We start from the raw sequence: 12,463 nt of genomic DNA on the forward strand, positions 1-12,463 counted from the left end.
GCATATGGGATCCTCCCAGACCGGGGCACGAACCCGTATCCCCTGCATCGGCAGGCGGACTCTCAACCACTTGCGCCACCAGGGAGGCCCCCAGCACTCTTTAATAGTGTATTAGCTACCTATTGCTGTGTAACAAATGACCCCAAAGTTTAGTGGCTTCAAGGAACAATCATTTTGTGGCTCACTATTCTGTGGGTCAGGAATTCAGGCAGTCCTCCTTGTGGATGCCTTATCTTTGCTCCACATCGTATTGATTAAGCCCTGTCACCTCTGCCACATACCATCGGTCTAAGCAAATCACTGGGCCAAATTCAAAAGGAGGGGAGATAGGCTGTACCTCTTAATGAGATGAATGTCAAAGTCACATTACAAAGGGGAAGGTCCACTTTTATATTTTTCTAAGAAGTCATCTACGGCATTTATTGTTTATAGTTGGTCTCATTTCTATCATTTTATTCTTTCTCTTTTGAATATGTTCGTATTTTTTGTCTACGTTTTCTTTGTTTTCATCTTCTTTTCTGGAAAGCTTTGTAACAGTAATTCTTCTATTTACCTGCAAGTTTTCCAAATGTATTTTTAATTTATTCTTCAAATGTCATAGCCAAAAATAAAATATTTTAATGTGCCACACATTAAGCCAAGGTGTGTCACTTTTATACCCACCAGCTCCCTAATTCCGGTCTATCCACTGTATAATAATATGGATATTCATTATCATTATTAATTTTTCTGTCTTTTACTCTATATTAATTATTTTAATTTTATTCAATTATTTATGACATTAGTTTGCTATTTTTACATTATATATAAGTTATAATCATGTCAAATATCATATAACATAATTCAAAAGTAAAAATTAAAAATTTGTGTTATGATAATCCATATTCATGAGGACAATATTAATGTTTTCTGTTCTTACTATTTAAGTTTCCCCACTGGTCTTTTCTTGCCATGATATCTCCATACTTCCTTTTTTGATCCATCTTTCTGTTGACTGAAGTATATCTTTAAGTAATTTTAAAAGAAGAGTACATGGTTGGTGTGTTTTCTGAGTCTTTGCATATCTCAGAATGTCTTCTGTTGTTTTCATTAACTAACAACATATTGCACTACAATATATAGTTTATCACAACTTCTCATCTTCAAATTGACTTAGACTTTGTTCCACTGTCTTTGAGCATTTTGTTCTACAACTCTAATGTCTGAATTCAGTCAGAATTCTGTTTCTTTGCTAGTGTGTGAAAACGTATGAAATTCCCCCTTTATCTTTGTAATTATATGTTTAATTATTTTTGACAGAATAGGATTCAGTGTAATATTCTTACCACTGATATTGCCTGGACACTGAGCCTTTTCAAGATACATATCTGGTTCTGTTTTCAGCTCCATTAAATCTTTCTGATCCATTTGTTCTGGGCTTACTTTCAAGAATATCCTTTATCCATGCTCTGTCCTCCCTATTTATCATTCTAAAAAGGAGAAGATATTTCAGAAAGCACTCTTCCTCTTAGGCCATTAGTATGAGACTTAAATATACTAACTTAAAACAATTGCAATTCTATGGTCAATATTTTAAACCTAACAATCTTTTAGCATTTTAATAGTGCTAATTGCGGGCTTCCCTGGTGGTGCAGTGGTTAAGAATCTGCCTGCCAATGCGGGGGACACGGGTTCGAGCATGCTGTGGAGGAACTAAGCCCGTGCACCACAACTACCGAAGCCCATGTGCTCTAGGGCCTGCATACTTCAACTACTGGGCCCGCGTGCTGCAGCTACTGAAGCCTGAGCGCCTAGAGCCAGTGGTCCACAAGAAGAGAAGCCACCACTGTGAGAAGCCCGCACACCACAATGAAGGGTAGTCCACGCACCGCAGTGAAGAGTAGCCCGTGCCCTCCACAACTAGAGAAAGCCCGGACGCAGCAATGAAGACCCAACGCAGCCAAAAATTTTAATTAATTAATTAATTAATTAAATAAAATTTGATCCCCCTTACTCTTGTTCTAAAAAAAAAAGAAAAAGGGCTTCCCTGGTGGTGCAGTGGTTGAGAGTCCACCTGACGATGCGGGAGACACGGGTTCATGCCCCGGTCCGGGAAGTTCCCACATGCCGCGGAGCGGCTGGGCCCGTGAGCCATGGCCGCTGAGCATGCGCGTCTGGAGCCTGTGCTCCACAACGGGAAAGGCCACAACAGTGAGAGGCCCGTGTACCGCAAAAAAAAAAAGAAAAGCACAAACACTATTCACTTTGCCACTGTGGAGTGACACTTGAGATAATGAAATCCAAGGAAGCCATTGTCTTACACACTTTTCCCTTGTTCAGGGATCTGTTGCATCTCAGGAGCCATCTAGAAAAGGGAGTACCACTCAGTGAGGCCCTCCCAGACTGGACTCCTCGGGCCACGTGCCAACAGCCATCCTAGCCGGATAAAACCAGAGCTAGGACACATTGGCACTGGAGACACCTCGCCCCACGAGCAGCCACTGGCATCTGATTATGTACAGAGAGGTTGAGCAGAGATGCCACAGGAACTCTCTCCTCCATCACCCAGATGTCTCACGGAGGCCAATTTTCCAGAAGGCAGCACGGGGCCTCAAGCAAGAACTCAGTGGTGAGGACAGTGACCCAGACCTGGACACAGGGCTTGAGGATCAGCCGAAAGGAGTGGCTGCATGTCCAGAATGTCAGCTGATACCAGAACTCACCTGTCCCGCCGCCCTGGGACAGTGTCCGTTTAATGTGGAGTGACTGTTTGACATGCCAAATGCTGTAGCATCTAGGGGGTGGGATGAGGCAGAAACATCCTTATTTCACAAGGGCAACAGTGAGGTCCTCCAGGCTCCACAGCCCTGGGGCAGAGGCATAGCAACCAGGCACCGCGGTTGCATTGTTCAGATCCAGGGCTGCAACTGTTCCCAGCTGTCGAGGTGCGGAGGGAGGGGCTGCCTCAGCTGGCCCTATGAATAGGTTCTGGACTGATTCATGGGCCATGAAAGTGCCCTGGGGAGCAGGGGAGCCCAGTCTCTCCGCCCTCAAGCAGGTGGGTTCTGGCGGCCAGTGAAAGGGCCTTCAGGTTCATGGGCACATGTTAGTACTTACCGGAAGTAAGAGGTGCCAGAGATGCTCCGGCACATCCTGAGGGTAGCAGTATTCCAGTGTAAGAAGCACATCCTCTTAAAAAGTAAGACAGAGGATAGGTCCTCACATGAAGCAGGCGGGCCACCCCTCGGCACCTACAAGTGCCAATGCAGCCTAAGTTTTCCCAGACGCAGCCAAAGGGCAGATCTGGCTATTTCTGTATCTGCACCGTGACCCTGTTTTTTTTTGCGTAGTTAGTGCCTGATATCAACGCCATCTCAGTTTCCAGTTGCTCAAAGCAGTTTTCCCTGGACCCTCTAGCCCTGGTTCTGAGCTCTTTGGAGAATTCGGACAGAGCAGAACGCAGAGAGGTTTTCCTACTCCCACTCGGTACCCAGCAGGCTCTCTGGACTTCTGCAGGTGATGGTACAAGGCTGCCCGACCACCAGAGGGCAGTGTGAACCCTCTCCAGAGGCGCTAGGTAGTAAAGCTCCTGCAGGAACTAGGAACTAGAAGAAGTAGTGAGGGCTTTTAAGGGGGCAGAGGTGCTCTGAGAGGCTCTGTCATTGAGCATCCAGTAGCAGGAAAGCCAACCAAGGACATGTGCCAGGTCGTCCTCAGATTAGGTGAGCTAAGAATAGCCAGCTGGACTGTCATGGTTAGGCACACGCTTGGGCCTCTGACATTTAAGTGGAGATTTCCTTACGGTGACAAGAGGACCCTTCTGTGATTTACCACAAGCTTCCAACCTCACAGCTAGCAAAATGTAACAACGGAGGTGTGATAAGCAACGTGGCTGGAGAGACGGCCGTGCAGTCTAGTTTTTCATTTAAACGGGTTGGGGTCTGGTGGTAGGCCCACCCTGAAGACGGCCAGTGGCATCCTCAGACTTGGATTCTCTATAGAAGCTCTCATTTTTAAGAATGTCCCATGAGACCTGCTCTCCAGGAGGCTGAAAGGTGGGGATCTGGTGAGGAAGCTGCACCAGTAAAGCGGTCTTTGGTCCCAATAAAGTAAATTTGACCAGATGGTGTTTGAAGAAGGGTCCCCTGAGATGGCTGCCCATCTGAATGTTTCCCGTTGAAAGGGTCCATGGACCACCGCTTCAGAATCACCAGGGAGCTTGTGAGGATGCAGATTCCGAGGTCCCTGGTCCTGGAGGAGAATGTCTGTGATTGAGCACCAGGAAGTAGTGTTTTCAACAAGTTTTCTAAGTGACCCTTTTCTGCCCCAATTGAGTTTGGTGTCCATTTTCCTAAGATAAGACTGGTCTTTATCTTTTGACAAAGGAACAAATCTAACCAACGTATCCGTGGTGCCAGCAGTAGTGGTGGAACCTGCAACTTAATAGCGAGAGCTGGCTCAGCGCTCTGTTAGTGGTTTGGTTGATTTCGTGGTTATTTTGTTTAACTTTAATGTTTTGTAGTTTACTTAAGCATTTATTTCAGTATAATTGGTTTTCAGAATTAGTAAGAAGAGAAGAATGAAGCCATTTGCAGAAGAAACAACTAAACCAGGAAGAGAAAGCAGCTGAGAGTAAGGGGGAAGGGAGGACTAGAAGAAAAGGCAGCTCAGTGGCCAGACTGGGGGAGGGGGAGGGGCAGGAGCACAGGAGAGAGGAAAAAAAGATCATTCATGAGCAGCTGTCAACAGGACTTCAGAAAGATGGATCTTTATGATGTTTTACTGTGGGTCAATCTCAAGAGACTTGAGATGTTTACATTCATTCTGGGGCTTTTTTGGGATGTTGGGCTGGTATCATACTTGCATGTGAAATCACCCTGAGGTGGCCGCCGGCACCCCCTTTATCTGTGAGCTACAGACAGTTATGAAAAACAAGGAATTCAGAATATTGACAGCCCCAGGGGTAGAAATGTTTTACTGCAGTGGCTGCACACGGAAGCAAGAAGTAAAGTCAGGAGGGGCCCAGAGCCAAGGACCAGAGGCCCCAAGGAGGCACTGAAGCAGCAACGTCTTGACAGAAGCACTGGTGACACCCACCCTCTAGGGACCACGTGAGGAGGGGAGACAGGAGCTGTGGGTTGCACCTAGTATAACTGCCTCTTCAGTGCTTCAGAGGATCAAGTTCCACTGTCTGGGCTTTTCAGGGGGTGAAGTGGGGATGGGAGAGAAGGAACACTGCAGCAGGAGAGGGGAGTGGGAGGTGATGTATGGGGGGGCGGGTCTACTCTAGGCTTCAGCTTCTGTCCTAAAATATCTGAAATCAAAGCACACCTTACCCTGAAGAACTCATTTCCTTCTGACACCCACTCCTGACCCCCAGGCAAGATTCATAGTTCTGTCAAACTGGCAGGGTCCTTCTACTTAACTTTCTTCTCTTTACGGAACTCATTTCTTGAGAACTAGTAAGCCTGGCTTGGGCTTTATTCTGCTAAGAACAACACTGCCTCCAGTGCTGGAGTATGTCAAGTTTTCCTTCACTGACAGATAATGGAGGCTGCCCAGCCCCAAATTAATCATCCCAGTTTCTCAGAAGGGAGGAAGCATCATCCCATCCAACCATGTATGCAAAAGTGCCTGGCACGCAGTGGCAGCTCAATAAAGCTAAGTCATTGCCATCCTGGAGATCAGCCAGAGCTCCTTGCCCTTGACCTGTATGTCCCAGGGCCTCCCCCACCACCCTGCCCATCAGTGGCCCATGGAGCTGAGGTCACACCATGCTTTGGCCCAGGCACAGCACGAGTGACCAGCTTCCGTCATGCTGGCCAGAATCCACAACCCCCACTGAGCTCAGGCAGGGGCACCTCCAAAGGGAACAGGGACCCCAGCCCAGGGGACTAGGGACTGAGGGAAGCTGCAAGGGTGGAATTCCTGAGATTGGCTGCCTCTTGTTCTTCGTTTTCCTTTAAACCTTTTTTTAAAGGGGTGAAAGGGGAAGTTTTTCTCAGAGACATTCACAGCCAGGCATCATCCCTGCTGGCTTCCAACCCCATCCCTCCCCCAACTCCCCCGGGGTGGAAATTCCTGATCTATCCCGAGGTCCAGCCCCGGTGACATTCCAGACCAGAAGCCAGAAGACGGCCAACAGCCACAGCCCCCAAAGAGCTGGCCCCTGATTTGCTGGCTCTGCCTTTAAGTGACACTCACGGAGAGCGGCCCACACGTCCCCCCACTCGCTGGAAGCCACCATTGCCTGTGTGTGCAGTAGCCTTCCTTGTCTCCCTGCTTCTACACTGCCTGACCCCAATCCCAAAACCTTTTCCCAGGCAGCAGCCAGTCTGCTCTTATCTACTCCGCCCACAGGGTGAAAGCCCCAGGGTCCTCACGGGGGGCCCCTCCTCTCGTCTTCTCCCCTTGGTGGGCTTTCCCCTTCTCACTCCTCCTCCAGCCCCCTCACTGTGCCTGGAGCACCAGGCCGCCCCTGCTCAAGGCTTTGCACCAGCACGTCCCTGTGTCTAGAAGGTTCCTCCGCCTGGAATTGTCCGCGGTTCACTCTCCCATCCTTAAGGTTTTTGCTCAAACGTCACCTTTTGGGGAGGCCAACCTTGCAAGCCTCTCATCTCTCTGACACTCACCTGTGGCTCGCTTTCCATAGGGCCCCTTTGATCATGTTCCAGCACTCCATGTTGTCTGTTTATTGTGTTCGGTGTCTGCCTCTTGCCACTATAATGTAAGTACCTCAAGGACAATATTCTGTCTATTTTGTTTGCCAGTATATCCCTCTCGAGCTCTTAGGCGTTTCATCAATATGTGTTGAATGGATGCCTCTGTCCTCCCAGTTAGTGTGAGCCAGCTGGCCTGTGGGGTCCGCAGCTTCTCTGAGCAGCATCCTGCCTTCCTGTGCTCCCCACCATTTGTTAGTGACGGTCTCACTCCCCGGCACCCAGGCCAACCCCCAGGTCGTAAGCTGGGCTTCTCCACCGCTTCTGCCCCAGACCCCTTCTGCCCGTACCCATCTTGTCTGGGCCCAGTTCCCTCCCCGCCCGGAGCCTTGCTTCACTCGGATGGATCCATCTCCCCCTGTCCTGCCGTGGGTTCCCGCTGGGCTCTGGGCGGCTATGGGAACCTGTGCTACTTCTCCCTGTCCTCGCTGATACCTGAGCTCCGGCTGAGAGGTATTCCCAATCTTAGAGAAAACCAGAGGCTAGCAGTGCCTAGTGAAGGGAAAACAGAATTTATTCAGAAATTATTGCATTAGGGGGAAAGAGACCTCAGTATAGAGCGGAGCTCAAGTCTGAATCTAACAAGAACAAGTTGCAGATGCGGGGCGGGTGGGGAACCTTCCCTGGTGGCCAGAGGGTAAGACTCCGCACTCCCAGTGCAGGGGGCCCAGGTTCGATCCCTGCTCGGGGAACTAGATCCCACATGCATGCCACAACCAAGAAGCCTGCATGCTGCAACTAAGAAGTCCACATTGCCACAACTAAAAAAAAAGAAAGAAAGAAAAAAAAAGATCCCGCATGCTGCAACTAAGACCCAGCGCAGCCAAAATAAGTAATAAATGAATGAATAAAAAAAAAGAACAAGTGGGGATTTATAGCGGAGGAGCAGGTTGGGGGTTCCGTGGATGGAAAATTACTAATAGGAAACAACAATGGTCAGGGGGTGGAGAGTGGATTCTGGTTAAGCAGAACAGGATTCTTGCTGCAGGCAAGCAGGGTGATCAGATACCAGAAATGGGGGATGAAGGATTTGGCCAGCTGTCGAGGGTGATCGCATATCAAGGGTGATCAGGTACCAGTGATGGCGGATTCTCTCTAAATTGACTCAGCAGGATTCTCGCTGAACCTGAGCAACACAGGCCCACCCAGGATGGATACTGAAGTCCAAGGTCAAAGCCTAGTTGAGAAGAAGGCTTAGAGGAGCCTGACTAAGGTTTGGTCAATGGGAGGGCCTTCATCCCCACCTTGGGGAGCAGAACCCTTTGCTGGCACCACTTATACCTACGTTACTTGATCTGGCTGCAGGGCCTGGTCCACCCCTACTGCCCTGCCTTGATTAACAGCCCAGACCAGTCAAGACAGGGCAAGAACAGCCTGCAGGCGTGAGGACCTTGCTTCCACCCAGCCCTAGCTGTCCACTACCCACAGCCCCCAGATAACGCTGTGAGTGACGGGGTGGGACGGAGCAGAACCCGACTGCTGGGGAGCCAGAATGCCAGCCCAGGGCAAGCCCGGGTGCCTCGAGAAACACTCAGTCACTGGGAGACTTGCCAGTTCTTCGTGGCCCCAGCTGAAATCCCAGGAGCCAACTCAGGTCCCCAGTCCCTGTGGCCGCCTTCAGTTCTGATCCCGGCTTGGAGACAATTACCTCAGGCTGTTTAGCCCACAGATTTTGAGGAAGGAACAAGAGACTTTAAACTCAGTAAGCTTAGCTGCTGCAACTCTCATTTTTACTTAGGAAAAAAATGGATTAAGATTCAAGACTCGGGCTTCCCTGGTGGCACAGTGGTTGAGAGTCCGCCTGCCGATGCCGGGGACACGGGTTCGTGCCCCGGTCCAGGAAGATCCCACATGCCTCGGAGTGGCTGGGCCCGTGAGTCATGGCCGCTGAGCCTGCGCGTCTGGAGCCTGTGCTCCGCAAAGGGAGAGGCCACAACAGTGAGAGGCCTGCATACCGCAAAAAAAAAAAAAAAAAAAAAAAAAAAAAGAATTCAAGACTCCTCATCTCATCTTTTGATCTTTCTCTGCCCTCTGATTCATTCCAAAGACGGGGCTGGTCTATGAGCCAAGCTGGATATTTTCACATTAGGTCCCACGTTCTTAATGGGTCTCTTCTGATAACGGCACCACTGAGAGAGCCACGTAGGGGGGCATGGCCTACAAATAGGCAGATTCCTAGGTTAAGTGGCATGTGCAGTGAGCTGCCTGAGGTTCCACGGTTTTAGCTTATTCCTTTCCTGTCTACCAGTCAGATCCCAATCCTGTCTGGGCCCTAACCCCACACCCTCTACCCCTGTATCGCATCTGTCTAGAATTGACCTGCTATGTCCAGTCCTGCCTTCAATTTCTGACCTTTACCCCATCAGCCCAAGGATTACTTCCCCTCCTTAATATGCCTTCTTCTTAAATGTTCCCAAGGAAGTGACTACCCCACCCCAAAGAAGCAAGAAGGAGGAACCAGGGGGGTCTTTTTACAGCTTCCTTCAAGTTCAGAACTGTCAAGGACACCCGAGCCCACAAGCCACGAATTCCACGGCCTTGGAAATGCTGAGTGTGTATAGAAGGTGAGGAGAGAAATGGGGTTCCATATGCTCCCATTCCTAAGATTCCCAGAGAAAAAAAAATTTTTGTAAATGCCAAAAACATGATAGGACTGTCCATGAAATCGGCTATGACAGTGATGAAACATAAGTCATGGTTCTGTTTGTTCTGAAATTTCTTGTTATATCCTCACATGAAGGATGGGCCTAGGGACCTTGCTGGAGCCTCTTTTATAAGGCACTAATTCCATGGCTTAAGCTCCCCCCCACAACTAATCTTATCACAGCAGGCATTAGTCTTTCAACATTTGAATTGTAGGGGCTCACAAATATTCAGACCATAACACTAGGTCATAAAAAGGATACCTTCACCTGGTGCACTCTCTCCTTCTCTCTTGGATAGTTCAGTCTGGTAAAGGCCAGCCACCATGTCATGAGGACACACAATCAGCCCTTTGAGAGGTCCACACATGGCCAAGTCCATGTGGACAGGAACCAGTGCACCAGCACCCACTTGCTGGCCATGTGAGTGGATCCTCCAGCCTCAATCAAGCCTTCAGGTGATTCCAGCCCCCAAACCTGCAAGTCTTCCAGCTGAGGCTCCAGACATCGATCGTAGGGCTGTGTCCTGTCTAAATCCTCCCTTACTCCCATGTCCTGTCTGAATTCCTGATCCACAGAAACTGTGAGATGATAAATGATTATTGTTGTTTTAAGCCCCTAAGTTTTGGGGGTGGTTTGTTATGCAGCATTAGAGCTCTAATACACGTGGCTTCACCTAATCTCAAGAGGATGGGAAAATCTAAGGGTCCCACTGGCCTAGAGATGGGAGAAACCAGTTATAAGCAAGTATCCTGATCTTACTGGAAGAACTTATCAATGAGACGTTTTCAGACAAAAACCAGGACTCACATTCCTTCCTTTGATGGTTCATAGATAGTTGTCATCTGAAAAATCAAGGGATTGCTCCTGTCCCAAGGTACCACCAGGAATAATATCCAAGTTCATAGATGTGCAGGCAATAACACATTAGAAATTTTTAAATGCCATTGCTGAAAAACATCCAGATTTCAGAAATATTAAAACGCAAAAGAATAAGTATCTTGGAATTAATGGAAATGGCATATCACTGTGTTTTCAGTCACATGCTCTCTTATTTCTGCCTGTGTTGTGTTTATTTGCCTTTATCTGGGAGATCTGAAGTGGTAGGTTTGAAGATAAAAAGAGAACATGAGGACTTCCCTGGTGGCGCAGTGGTTGAGAGTCCGCCTGCCGATGCAGGGGACATGGGTTTGTGCCCTGATCCGGGAAGATCCCACATGCTGCGGAGCGGCTGGGCCCGTGAGCCATGGCCGCTGAGCCTGTGTGTCCGGAGCCTGTGCTCCGCAATGGGAGAGGCCACAACAGTGAGAGGCCTGCGTACCGTAAAAAAAAAAAAAAAAAAAAAAAAAGAACCCCAATTTTTAACTGAGAACATTGCTACTCTCCCTTAAAGATAGGTCGTAGCTACACGACTAAATTTTGGCCAGTTAGATATAAGAAAAAGTGTTTTGTAACTTCTAGAAAGTGTCTTTAGAAGGATGGTGCAGAGGTTTCTTTCCCCCTTCCTTCTTCCTGTTGGCTGTGAATGTGATGACAGGAACACTAACAGCCATCTTGGGTCATGAGGTAGTACACTACTCATTGCAGAGTAAAAGAAAATGAGCCTGTGGCCTACAGAGTTGCCATATAGGCCTGGATTGTGTACCTCCAGATTTCTTTTAGATAAGAAAAAAAAATCAATCTCTACCTTTTTAAAGTCACTGTTATTTGCTGAGTTGTTATTACATTAGACAAACCTACCCCTAATTAATAAAGGGGAACAGTCAAACTTTTTTTTCTATCAGCCATGGACTATTTCTCAGTTTCTAAAAACAAATGCATTCTCAAAAGCTGCCCAACTCCTGAAGCACAGTAAGGCATCCTGCCCAAAATGCTAATCTGGGTTTAGAATTAAAGACATAAAATGATTTCACTGAGGCCAATTCAGTGTACACAGTAGCAAAGTTTGTAAGCCAGATGGATAACTTTGATTTACTCATATTATTTTCAAAATCAAATCAAGGCATCAATATTAGGTTGAGTAAACAGCAAATCCTCATCGCTAGCTGACGGTCCATTAGGACTAGCGTTATTGATTCAAGATGGCTGAGTTTTTGTTTAAACTGGCCCTCTGCTGGTCACTGTGTGACCACACCACAGTTGACAGCACATCCAATGGTATAATCTGCTTTGCAACTCTATTCCAGAGCCCATAGATCAGAGGGTTAAAACACTGGGCAGATGCAAAGACTCCCAAAAGCACCAGATTTAAAGCAAAGAAAAACACTCCACACATCTTTCCCATACCTACGAATAACAAGGTTGATATTACATGTAAGCCCAACTGCACTAAATGAATAAGGACTGTTTTCCTTGCTTTGATATTTGACCTGTTAAAATGGCCAGCCAGTTTCCCTTCTTTGAATATCAGAGAGTGACTTGTAAGAATGATAGACAGAAGAAGGAAAAGGAAAACCATGCCAGTGGCTCTGGCAGGAATGCCATTCAAGACCACTGGGCAAAGGGGTTCAGATTTTAAAACAGCCCCCTGAGTAGAGCTAGTGCCCGCTATGAGGAATAAGCAAGCATTCTTCAGTATAATAATTATCCAAGTCCCAGCCAGAATCCTATACTTAACTGAATCTACAAAAGAGAGAGATTTCAAGGGCCAGCAAATTGCTAGGTAGGTGTTGACAGCCATCAAGCCCAGAGTGAAGAGAATCCCTTCTCCAACACTTCGCTGTGCCCCAAACACCACCCAGCATGGGGCTGTTGGCCAGGAGGGCCCACATCCCTTGGAAAACCACCCCCAGACCACGTGACGACATGCACAGCAGATGGTGGCAAAGGAGGATGTATCGGACCTCTTTTCTCAGTTTTGAATTCTGTGACACTATTGTGATTATGATGACATGTAGCAAAGGAGAAAGCCACCACATATACAGAAGCCTTCACTGTTGCTTCCAGCCTCAGCCAATCTGATGTGTTGCAGTGCTCGGAAGACAAGTTCATGATCTTTGGGGAAACTTGGATCCTGCAGAAGAAAAGAATGAGAAAGAATGAATCTGTGTTAAAGCTTCTTGTGTGGCTTTCTGACCCTCTGACCTTGTGTACAGTCTCAAGGAACAGATTGCACGTTTTTCG

This window comes from Mesoplodon densirostris, chromosome 8 (genome assembly GCF_025265405.1).
Source record: "Mesoplodon densirostris isolate mMesDen1 chromosome 8, mMesDen1 primary haplotype, whole genome shotgun sequence".
Classification (NCBI taxonomy): Eukaryota; Metazoa; Chordata; class Mammalia; order Artiodactyla; family Ziphiidae; genus Mesoplodon; species Mesoplodon densirostris.